The following is a 12288-nucleotide window of genomic DNA, read 5'->3' on the forward strand; positions in this document are numbered from 1 at the left end:
ATTACAGATCCTTCTGGAAACAGGGCCTGCACCCTTGCCCCTGGCCCTCAGTATCTGGGTATTTAGCCTCAATTGGCTAGGACAGGGACGAGGCTGACCAAGCCCTGACACTACTACTCTGGGGCTTTGCTTTTCTCCAGGCACCCCAACCCCTGCTGCTGAGCACGAAAGAGAAGAAACGAGCCGGGCACAACAGATGTCCTCCCCACCATGGGGCAGACCTGCCAGCAAGGATGGGTAAGAGCTGCCCCAGCTTTTCTCTCACTTCTCATGGTCACATGCACCACTGCCCACTCAGCCCACTCTCTCTGGCAGGATGCTACATTAGGGTCCTATTATGGAACAAAGTGGGGGCCCCTCAGATCGGCCTCTAACTATCTGTGCAGTTTAACTTCCACCAGCCAGAGAGGTCTGACCAAGGGGAGCCAAAGGATTATTTGTGTAACCTCGCTGGTTAATCACTTCTAGACAGTCATGCTGCAAATGCACGAATGTGCAATGAATAGCGGAGTGTGGCTTGTTCTAAGAGAAGCCTTCCTTGGCCAGATTCCACGTTGCCATGTAAAAGCGGATGCCCATTCCTACCTCTTACAGGGAGTTTTGGCCCCCCCTGGATGTTGAAACACACTCTGGGAAATGTTTACAGGACAAATTATGTTCTTCTGAGTGGCGGACTCGTTTTCAATTAGCCTGTGCTGCAGATGGCCCCTCTGGAGCAAAGACTGCAATCGCTCCCTTTTTGCAATTTGGAAGATAGAAGCACTGGGGTGAGTGGGTGTTTAAGCCCAAGGACAAATGCAGGGCTAGTGCCCTGGGGACAGAACTCTCTTACAGCAGCGTCTCAACCACTGCTATATCCTGGCCTGTTTGCTTTATGATGGCTTTTCCCAGGTCAGTCCTTGGATCATGAATTAGTTCCCAAATAGCTGCTGCAAGTGGGGAGGGAGTGCAAGCTCTGGCTGGGAGCTGCTTTGGCCTCAGGTGAGGGACTTGGGCATACAGGGTGGGGCTGGGGGCTTTTCCCTCAGTCCAGCAGGACTGGTTTAAAATGCCCACTTCATCATTTCCAAAAGGAACTTTTTGAAGTGTAGCCCAGATACATCCTTCCTACCGCACAGGGCTTTGAGAGAATTGGATTCGACCCCATTTCTAACCTCCGGAGAGAAGCTCAGACTTAGTCTGTTTTGTGAATCCGAGGCGCCTGTTTGGTTATAGTGGGGAGACCCTGTGGGCTTGGGCCTCCGACACCTCTTCCTTCTCCTCTCCTCCATTACTCCACAACCAGGGTGAGACAAGTTTTCCTGCTCTGGGGAAGCAGGAGTACCTCCAAACCAGGAGGTTTGTCTGAGATATCACGGCCACCTCTCCTGGTCCCCAATGTCCCCTTCCTGTGCCCCTGCCCGGCTTTGCCAGCCCCAAGCAGGATGCCACTGAGCATTTAAAGCAGGCCAGGCCAGCCTTGGAGAGGTGGCACAAAGAAGTTAGTGTCCACAGGTCCCACGTGGCAGTCAGCAGGCTCACGCCCTGGCACTCAGAGGTCAGGGTCAATCCATGGGTCTAGGGCCAGTCCTCCATGTTACTTGGGGTCCAGAGAGAGGAACATGGGCTCTAGGGTCTCAGACACAAGCTTGAAAACCGAGGAGTTGGAGATTGCTGTGATCTCTGAAGTAGCCCAGGGGAAGCTGGAGTTGTTGCCCTGTGCCTCCGTATAAATCCATGATTTTGACTGCAGCCACTGCCATTTCATGAGCAGGACCCATGCCAGCCACTTCACTTTACATAGTCTCCTTTAAGTTTCATAAAGGCCCAACAAAGGAGGTATCATTCTCAGATGGCAGAACTGAGGCTTAGAGAGGTTAAATTACTTGCTTAAGTTTGCACAGCTGGTCATGGGCAGATCCAGGACATAAACTTGGGTCTCTCTGGCTCCAAGCCTGTGTGTACTCTTTCTACCTCCATGTCAGACTCAAGGCTCAGGGTGAGGCACGCCACTCAGACCATAACTTCCCTAAGAAGTTGTTATTATATTTCAAGTTGTTCCAAGCTTAGAAATGTTATGTCTGAATGCTGCATTCCTTCTCTTAATCGAAGGAAGGACTGGGAGTTCCCCGGTGGCCTTGAATTTAAGAATCCAGCGTTGTCACTGCTGTGGCTTGGGTTCAGTCCCTGGCCCAGGAACTTCCTCATGCTGCAGGTGCAGCCCCCCTCCCCAAAAAGAGGAAGGACCAAAAATTACATAGTTCATTCAGTTTTTTTCTCCTTGGTTCTCTGGCTATTCCAAACTCCAAACAGTATTTTTCATTATTGCCTTACTCTTGATTCTAGGCCTGTAATTATCTGCAAGGATTCATTGGAGCCCTTTTGGCAAAAAGGTTGCTCTCACTGGGTATCGGTGTAAAGCCTAGACTGTTTGGGCCTTGGGCATGTGGAAAACTTGCCTGGATTATCCTGGTCACTTGATGCCTTTTCTTGCTTTCCTAGCTCCCCCAGGATCATGATTTCTATGGGGCTTCTTCTGTTTGGGGCCTGCTTAGAAGAAGGCATGGCTTTGCAGTTCATGACCAGCAAACATTTATTGATCGCCTTGTCTATGCGAGGAAGGACAAGAAGTGCTGAAAAGATAGGGCTGCCCTTCAGGGAGGCTGCACAGTTTACTGCTGGTTCTCTCAGGGACCGGCTGCATGTCTGTGGACTGCTCTGCAACCTTCTAGAAACCTCAGTCTCCTTCCTTGTAAAGCAGGCTTTCCTCTTGTGATCTCTCACTCTGGATTTCATTCCTTCTCACCTACTGAGAGTGGTGTTTGCAAGAGTCCCAAGAGCAGCAAGAGAGGGCAAGCCCCCAGCACAAACATTCTCAAGCTCCTGCTTGCATCATGTGGCTGTTGTCCTCTGGCCAAAGCAAGTCACACAGCCAATTCCAGAGTTGCTGTGGAAGGAGAAACATGACATCTTAGGCACAGAGAGGTGAACCTACAGAGGCCATTTTTTGCAGTCAGTTTACTAGATCCTCCTTATCCCTTCAGCTGCCATCATGAAGAAATCCACATGGGCCTGTCTCTTGATTGGCAGCAGCTCCCCAAATCTGTAGGCTGGGAAGTTGTAAAGGAATTATGGAAGGGCGGGATGCTAAGTCACCAGGCTGGTCACTGCCTAATGCCTACACTCCCTCCATGCTCATCTGGAAGCATATTACCCCGCAGTCTTGGGGACACAGTGGGGCCAGTGGTTTAGCAGAGACAGATCCCTGTGTCCCCATAGGTCCCCTACACGCCTCTCTAGCAGCTAAGCTGGTGTAGCTCTTTCATCACTGATGGGCACATCTATCTTCTCTAGTGGACTGTGGGCTCCCTGAGGGCAGAATTGCTGTTGTTTTTCATCTTTGAAACTCCACCTCCTAGCACAGTGCCTGGCACATTTGTAAACACCTAATAAATGTCAATGTGTGGAGTTCCCAGTGTGGTGCAGCAGAAACGAATCTGACTAGGAACCATGAGGTTGTGGGTTCAATCCCTGGCCTTGCTCAGTGGGTTAAGGATCCGGCATTGCCATAAGCTGTGGTGTAGGTCACAGAAGTGGCTCGTATCTGGCATTGCTGTAGCTGTGGCGTAGGCCGGCAGCTGTATCTCTGATTTGACCCCTAGCCTGGGAACTTCCATATGCTGCAGGTACAGCCCTAAAAAAAAAGGCAAAATAAAATAAAATAAAATAAATTTAAAAATAAATAAATGTTGATGTGAATAAATTTGTGAACTAGACATTTCTGAGCTCTGTTGCATTTCATCCAGAGAATCATTTGTCATTGTAGAATTTGCTTAGGTATTTCAAGATTTCTCGTAATTACTTTTGCTTTCTGAATGTAGCTGGTTAATTATAAGCACAATTATGTTGTGAATGCAAGTTGCATGCCTTTATAACACCTTATCTTGTCCTGTCTTTTAGGGGACAGCTACCAAAACGCACATTCATCCCCCGCTTAATGAAAATAAGGTAAGAAACTTAAGTATTCTTTCCATTTCCTCTGTATTTCTGTAAAAGAGATATATGATGTGGCAAGTCCCTTGGGGAATTCAGATCATGGTTTTAGAGAGTCAAGCAGCCCTGCAGTGGATTCCTGGGTGAGGAAGAGCACTTACTACTAATTGCTCCTACTGGGCCCAGCCCACCCCCACAGGGCAGGGATTCCTGAGGCTCCCTTCTCAGCCTTTTCTCTGAAGCAAAATGCTCAGCATCAGAGCTAAACACAAATGCTCAGCTCAGAGTTGTGTGGCATGCTGACTATGGGACAGACCGGGAGACGGAATGGAAGGACGTCTCCCCGCTTGTCTTTTCCCTGCACAGGATCAGGCATGCCAGGCACCCAGCCCCTCCACACTGGAGCATGGACAAGTTTCAGATCTGCCCTAGTGGCATTTCCCATGTGGTTCTAAATCAGAGTTTTCTGTGCTATTTGTGGTGGCCCCCCGCCTTCCCTCCCATTCCCCAAGCTGGCACTTTACAGTATCTTTAAAATTGCAACAAAAGTGGATCTAAGAAAGTCCCCATTGTGGCTCAGGGGAAATGAATCTGACTAGCATCCATGAGGATGCAGGTTCAATCCCTGGCCTTGCTCAGTGGGTTAAGGATCCGGCATTGCTGTGAGCTGTGGTGTAGTTGCAGACATGGCTCGGATCCTGCTTTGCTGTGGCTGTGGCTGATTCAACCCCTAGCCTGGGGATCTCTGTATGTTTTGGTCGCAGCCCTAAAAAGACCAAAAAAAAAAAAAAAAAGAGTGGCTCTCAGGTGGCTTCCTTCATACAAAGGTGGTAAGGTGGAGTCTTTAAGACCCAACTTGCTGGGAGAAAAGTACAGTAAGTCTTAATTTCTCCTGCATCTAGGTCTGTTATCTGGTCCCAGGTGAGGCTTAAGGCTGGGTCTACTTTCATAGCCATTTCTGCCCTGATCCTCGTTTCACTGATTGAACAGCCACATTTTTGTTCTTTCAAAAATGAGTAAGAGTCTTCAGCCTCTGAGGACTTGTGGCTGAGAAACGAAGCTCAGCCTGCAAAAAAAGAAGCTACAACATAAAGTCACATGTACCTTAAGAGCCGGATGAGGGAGGGATCAGCCTTGTCTTGGGGAGAGAAGGAAGGTTGGAAAGAAGTGAGTTTGCATAGGGTCATGATTGAAGAAGGAATTTGTAAAGCCAGGAAGGACAATCCAAGCAGAGAGAGCAGAGCTGGTCATGATTGAAGAAGGAATTTGTAAAGCCAGGAAGGACAATCCAAGCAGAGAGAGCAGAGCCTGTAGAGGATGGAAGGAAGGCTGGAGAGGCTGACTGGGTGATGCTGGTGAGGAAGACAGTTGGTGGCGGAGCAGGGGTGGGGAGGCTGATAAAGTTGGGTGGGCCTGTCTGGTTAAGGAACTCTGTGGATGGGGTCCAGAAAAATCTTTAGATGAGGTGTCATGTGATTAAATTGGGTTCTGCCTGGCAGCGGTGAGGAGCATGAGCCTTGGGCATCCAGGAAACCAGACAGGGGCGGGCAGTGGGGCCAAGTATAGAGAGCTCTCCAGAGCTATGTGTATAAGATAATTCACCTCAAAGTGGGAAGGAAGTATTATATGTTCCATTGTAACCAATTTTTTTTTCCCCCGAAGACTTGTGTGGTCAGCCTTTCAAATGGTTACTTGTATCATCCTGTACCCAAAGTCTCTCACAAGGAGAAGTGGCAGATAGTGGCTCCTTTCTTTGTTTCCTGGGCCATTTTAAACATATTATGAGGCATTACCATCTTCTAAGTGCCTGGTTGAGGCTTTATGCATGATATTATCTGGCTTTAATTGGACCAACCCTTACAAAATAAGCAAGTTGCTGAGAAAAACTTCTACATAGAAACTGTGAATTAAAGCTAATGACAGTGAGAAGATAAGAGTAGTGACTACTTTCCTATCCCTAGGACAAGCTATTCATCAGCCACATCTTGGGGTTAAAAGAAATAAAAGATCTGATCAGATATAGTAAGTAATCAGCCAGAAAAATTAAAGCCAGCAAGGTTCTTTGAATTCTGGCTTTACTTTCTATATTGCTAGTGTTGAGCTAATCCCTATGTATACAGAGGGCCTTGAGATAATTAGCTAATAATACTATTAGGCCACCACATTTTAAAATAGTTTATTTTATCTTTATTTTTTATTAAAGTATTTTTACTAGCAGTCAAATGCATAAATCCTAAGTGTCAGCTTAATAAGTTTGAACACATGTATGCACCTACATAACCATCACCCAGTTCGAAATATAGGACATTTCCATCAGTCCCCAAAATCTCCTCACGTCCCTTTCCAGCCAGTACTTCCCCATCCTCTGTCCTGAGAATATCATTGTTCTGACTTCTGTCACCATAGGTTAGGTTTCCTTTTCTTGAACCTCATGTAAATGTAATCATACACAGGCGCCCTTTTGTATCTGGCTTAAATGTTTTTATACTGCTGCATATATCAAGAATTCATTCCTACATATAGAAGATCCACACACCCACACACCCACACACACACCCAAAAAACTATTATAACTAATAAACTCATTTAGCAATGCTTCAGGATATAAAATCAATATATAAAAATCAAGGTAGTAGGTCACTGTCTGGGTTTGTCCTTGGTGGAATGCATCCTTGGCTGTCAATACTTTGCTCACTCATCTGTTAGAAGCCTTCTACATGAGCCCCCCTCAGTAACTGAGAGGTTGGTATATAAATACCCCAGCTCCTTTTGCACCCAAGGTATGAAAATTCTTCTTAGGTGTCTCATACACCATTTCCCAGAGTTTTCCTAGGTCAGTTTCCAGAGGTGGCTGTTGTAATAATGCACCATCACTGGATGCCTTCCCCTCCACATTTCACTTTTCCTATTCTCCAGCTTTCCCACATCTTCCAAATAAAATTCATCTCTTAGGGGTCTAATTATGGAATAAGAGGTTTGCAATGAAAATCTCAAAATAAAATTAAGAAAACAATTTCATTTACAATAGCACTAGAGAGAGCAAAACACTTAGGAATAAATTTAAGTATAAAATGTATACTCTAAAAACTACAAAACATTGTGGAAAGAAATTAAAGAAGATCTAAATAAATGGAAAGACATCCCATCTTCATAGATTGGCAGACCTATGTTCTTAAGATGGCAATATTCCTCAAATTGAGGTAGAGATTCAACTCAATCCCTATCAAATCTCAGCTGGCTTCTCTGCAGAAATTGGTAAGTGAATCCTAAAATTCATATGGAAGTGGAAGGGACTCAGAATAGCCAAAACATCTTTCATAATAATAAGAAAGTTGAAGAATTCACATTTTTCATAAAGACAGTGTGGACCTGGCATAAGGTTAGCCATATAAATCAAGGGAATAGAACTGAAAGTCCAGAAATAAACCCATGTATTTACAGTCATTTGATTTTTTGACAGGGATATCAAAACAGTTTAATGGGGTAAGAATAGTCTCTGCCACATATGGGAGTTCCCCTGTGGAACAGTAAGGTTAAAGGTCTGGTGTTGTTCTGCAGTGGCTCAGGTCACTGCTGTGGTGCGGGTTTGATCCCTGGCCTGAGAATTTGTGCATGCCACAGGCACAGCCAAAGATAGATAGATAGATAGATAGATAGATAGATAGATAGATAGATAGATAGATGGATGGATGGATGGATGGATGGATGGATGGATGGATGGATAGATAGATAGATAGATAGATATCTCCATCCTAAAATTTATTGTGGTGAGGATCTCACAACTCTGTGATTGTACTGAAAATCATTGAATTGTACGCTTTAAATGGGTGAAAAATATGGTAGTGGATTATATCTCAATAAAATTATTTACCCCCCAAAAGCATGCCTTTTTTATGGCTGAGAAGTATGAAGTACTATGAATATATGACAATTTGTTTGTCCACTCACTTGCTCATGGATATTTGGGTTTCTTCTGGTTTTGGCTATTACTAATAAAGTGCTGTGAATATTTGTGTATAAGTGCTGTGAATATTTGTGTATTAAGGCATATTAAGGGACATATGCCTTAATATTTCTTGGGTAAATACTCAGGAATGGAATTGCTGGGTCATGAGGTTGGTGTATATTATACTTTATTAGAAACAGCCAAATAGTTCCCAAGTAGTTGTATCATTTTTAAAAATCTTTTTAGGGCTACACCTGCAGCATGTGGAAGTTCCCAGGCTAGGGGTCGAATTGGAACTGCAGCTGCCAGCCTACACCACAGCCATAGCAACATGGGATCCAAGCCATGTCTGCGACCTACACCACAGCTCACAGCAACGTTGGATCCTTAACCCACTGAGCAAGGCAAGGGATCAAACCTGCATCCTCACGAATACTAGTTGGGTTCTTAATCTGCTGAGATCACAGGAACTCCTAGTTGTATCATTTTATACTCCCAACTATCTCGTCTGTTTTCATGTCTTGCATAGACATTTAGGTGTGTTTTATAACATACTAATGTATTAGTGCGGTATTACTCATTGATGGTTGTAAATAAATATACATATTATTGAGATACATGATCAAAACATTTTTACTACAGGGGTTTCTGAACAGACAAGTTCTGTAGACTGGGGCCAGGAGAAAGTAGCTCTTGTGCTAATAAGGGCATTGTTCTAGTTTCCATTGTATTGGGCCCACAAGAACAAATTACTGTAGACCTAGTGGCTTAAAATAACAGAAATGTACTGTCTCACAGTTTTGGAGGCCAGAAGTCTGAAATCAAGGTGTCAGCAGGGCTGTGCTCCCACCACATGCTCTAGGGAACTTCTTCCACTTTCAGGGGCTCCAGGCATTTCTTGGCCTATGGCTGCAAAACTCCTAATCTCTGCCTCTGTCTTCACAAGGCGTTTTCCTTTTTCCTCTGTGTCTTCTCTTCTGCCTCTTAATCAGGACAGTCATTGGATTTAGGGCCCACCAGTAATCCAGGATGATCTTGAGAACCTTACATAACTTAATCACACATGCAAAAACCTTTTTTCCAAATAGGTCACATCCACGGGGTGTGAGGGTTAGGACATATCTTTTGGGGCAGGGAAGGAGGGGTGGGGGTGGGGAGTGGGGTGCCAGTCAACCCACTACAGTCCTTTTCTAGTAGAACAAATCAGCAGAAGATGGATTCCAGAGAGTTCTTAGGTTTGATTCGTGTTGTTGTCTTTGTTCTCAAGACACAAGTATCCTAGACTTGATCGGATTTGGTGACAGATTAGATGTGGGGCATTTGGGAGGGGAAAGAGCTCAAGGATGGTGTTCAGGTTTCCAGGCTGGGGGCAGGGAGATGGTTCTGCCTTGGAACACCCATTTCCCAAGGGAGAAGAGGAAGCCCAGGCGTGGCATATACCCTCATTTTATTCTGGTTTCTGCTCAAATGTCACATCCTCAAAGAGAGGCCTCCTCCCATATCCATCCTATCTAAAATGATACTTGTCTTCTCCATTGTTCTATGGGTCTCAGTTTGGATTCAATTTGGCTGGTAGTAAGAGGACAACAGTTGGATTAACACATTGGAGTTTTATTTTTCTCTCAAGTTCCAGAAATCTCGCAGTAGTCAGTGTGGGGCTGATAGGAGGCACCTGGGTGACAGGGACACAAGCTCTTCCTATTTATTTTATTTTGTTGCCTTGGTTTGTGTGGCTGCCATGCCCAAGGTTATCTCATCATCCAGGCTGGTTCTTGGATCTCCAGCCGGTCTGTCTGTACCTCAGCAGGAGGGTCAAAGGAGAAACAGCGGAGGGAAAGCTGAACAACCTTAGGGATAGCTCCTGGAAGCTACCCAGAGATACTCCCACTTTCTTTGTCCTTAACTGAACTTGGCTCCTCCTACTTGACCTGCAGCAAAGCCAAACTACTGACATCAGGTTGCAGGTGCAGGGGCATCGAGGAGTAGCTTGTGCTCAGAAGACCATTCCCTGATGACTTTCAGGCAAAGGGCTTTTTAAAGCGAACATGAGAGGTGAGGGTCACAGAGTGTGTGATCAGCTAGTGGGCATGCTTCTCTTTGGTTGGTGGTGAAGTAACAGGGTGATGTTTCAGAAATCTTATTCATCAGCCTTCTGGTTCCAGCCAACTTGAGGTCTATGTACACACTTGTGGTCAGCATGCAGTCACCATCCTCTGCTGGATGGGGGTCTTCTTTTCAGCAGAACCACTCAAAGATATGCACATGCTTCAGATTGTTATCTATATCCTATCTGGAGGAATTAGGAGGCTGTGACTCTGTAGTTCTAATCATTAACTACTCTTTGGAACTCAGGAACGGGCAAAGGAGAAGAGAAGCAGGGGAATGTGGAGGGATTTGTACCTAGGGAGGCCCAGCAGGGTCCTGCCTGGTTTCAGTCACCCCTTTTCTATGATATTTCTCAATCCCAAGGGGCCCATGGGCAGGACAAGAAAGGGAAAGCTTTGTATAGCAAAGTAAATCATAAGCTTGGCAGGGGAACTCAGTACTGGGGGAACTCGGCTTTACTCGGCCACTGCAGTGGCCTGGGTTGCTACTGCGGCAAGGGTTCGATCCCTGGCTTGGGAACTTCTGCATGCTGTGGGTGTAGCAAAGAAAACAAAAAAGGAAGAAGAAGAAGAAGAAATGACTGTCATGGGACACAAATTGAGTTTCAGGTACCTGTGGGAGGTCTGGAGCTCAGGAGAGAGGTGGGGGCTGGAGCTCTTTTTTTTAGAGCCACGCCTGTGGCATATGGAGGCTCCCAGGTTAGGGAGCTATCGCTGCTGGCCTATACCCCAGCTACAGCAATGCTGGATCTGGGCCAGAGCTCTTGACAGGAGGGATTTTTTGGGTGGGGCACCCTGGGATGGACCCACAGAAGAGTGAGAGAGGAGGGAACCCTCAGCCAGCTTGGCTGAATTCACCAGACAAGATGCCCCCGCCCCCACCACACTGGAAGGGGCAGCTGCTTCCCGACCTCCTTACAGGCCCCTCTGTGCTAGGCGGCAGGGAGCGGCTTCACCACTTGATTTGAGAATATGCCCCTTATAAGAGTGTTCTGCAGAGCCAGGAACCACCTGCCATGTTTTACACAGCTTGCAAATCACTTTTGTGCCTCAGTACACTAGGGGAGAAAGTCCCCAACTCAGGGCTTGGCCCCGTCTGTGACTGAGATGTCATGGCCTAGGCAGAATAAGAGAAATAGGGACCAGATGGTAAAATGAATATTTCACCTTGTTAGAGCAGCTGAGTGGTCTGGTATCAGACTGCCTGGGCTCAACCCCAGCTCTTCCATTAGTGGCCCTGTGGACCTTGGAGAAGTCACTTAATCTCCATGTGACTTGGTGTTCTCATCTGTAAAAAGGGACTATAACCAGAATGTACCTCATTGGGTTGTTCTGTGGGTCAAGCAAGTTAATGGAAGTAAATGATTTAGAACAATACCTGGTATGGAGTAAGTTTTAGCTCAGTAATATTATTGACTGTAAAGCCAAAGTATTTAGTTTAAAAAGCAGCCCTTATTTTTACTTCTCTGGGGTAAAATATCTTTTTCCTTTAGGACATTTCAGTGGTAGAAGATGGAAATGAGAATTGAAAAAAAAAACGCCTTTCTTAGCAAAATGAAAAGCCAGTGCCTGGGTCTTGTTTATATGTTTCATTTGCTGACTTGTGCAATCCCCCAGCCTAGGAACCCCGCCTAGGTGTTGAGACGGACTCTTCTATGTGCACTTGTCCTTCTCTGTATTTGGGAGCTCTTGTTAAGGGGCAGGATGGAGGACCTTTTGCTGGATCCATGAGGGGGCTTGTGTGTGGGTTCTGGGGAGAAGTAGCCCAGGAAACTCAGGGAAACTGGCAGGGTGATTTAAGATTGTTCCGTCTCAACACGCTAGGGGCTTCCTTTGGGGAAGGAGCTGGCCTCAGATAAGGAGCAGGGCTGAAGCCAGGCAGGCCTCAGCAGGCTGGTTAACCCTTCTTCCTCCAGGCCATTATTCTCTTTTTTTTTTTTGGTCTTTTGCCTATTTCTTGAGCCGCTCCCACGGCATATGGAGGTTCCCAGGCTAGGGGTCCAATCGGAGCTGTAGCCACTGGCCTACATCAGAGTCACAGCAACGCGGGATCTGAGCCGCCTCTGCAACCCACACCACAGCTCATGGCAACCCCAGATCCTTAACCCGCAAGGCCAGGGATCAAACCCGCAACCTCATGTTTCCTAGTCGGATTCGTTAACCACTGCGCCACGATGGGAACTCCAGGCCATTATTATTTATGCAAAGGAGGCTTACCAGGCTCAGAGGCAATGGAAGGAAGATGGGATGTCCAGGAAGTGACAG

The sequence above is a fragment of the Phacochoerus africanus genome, chromosome 15 (assembly GCF_016906955.1).
Source record: "Phacochoerus africanus isolate WHEZ1 chromosome 15, ROS_Pafr_v1, whole genome shotgun sequence".
Classification (NCBI taxonomy): domain Eukaryota; kingdom Metazoa; phylum Chordata; class Mammalia; order Artiodactyla; family Suidae; genus Phacochoerus; species Phacochoerus africanus.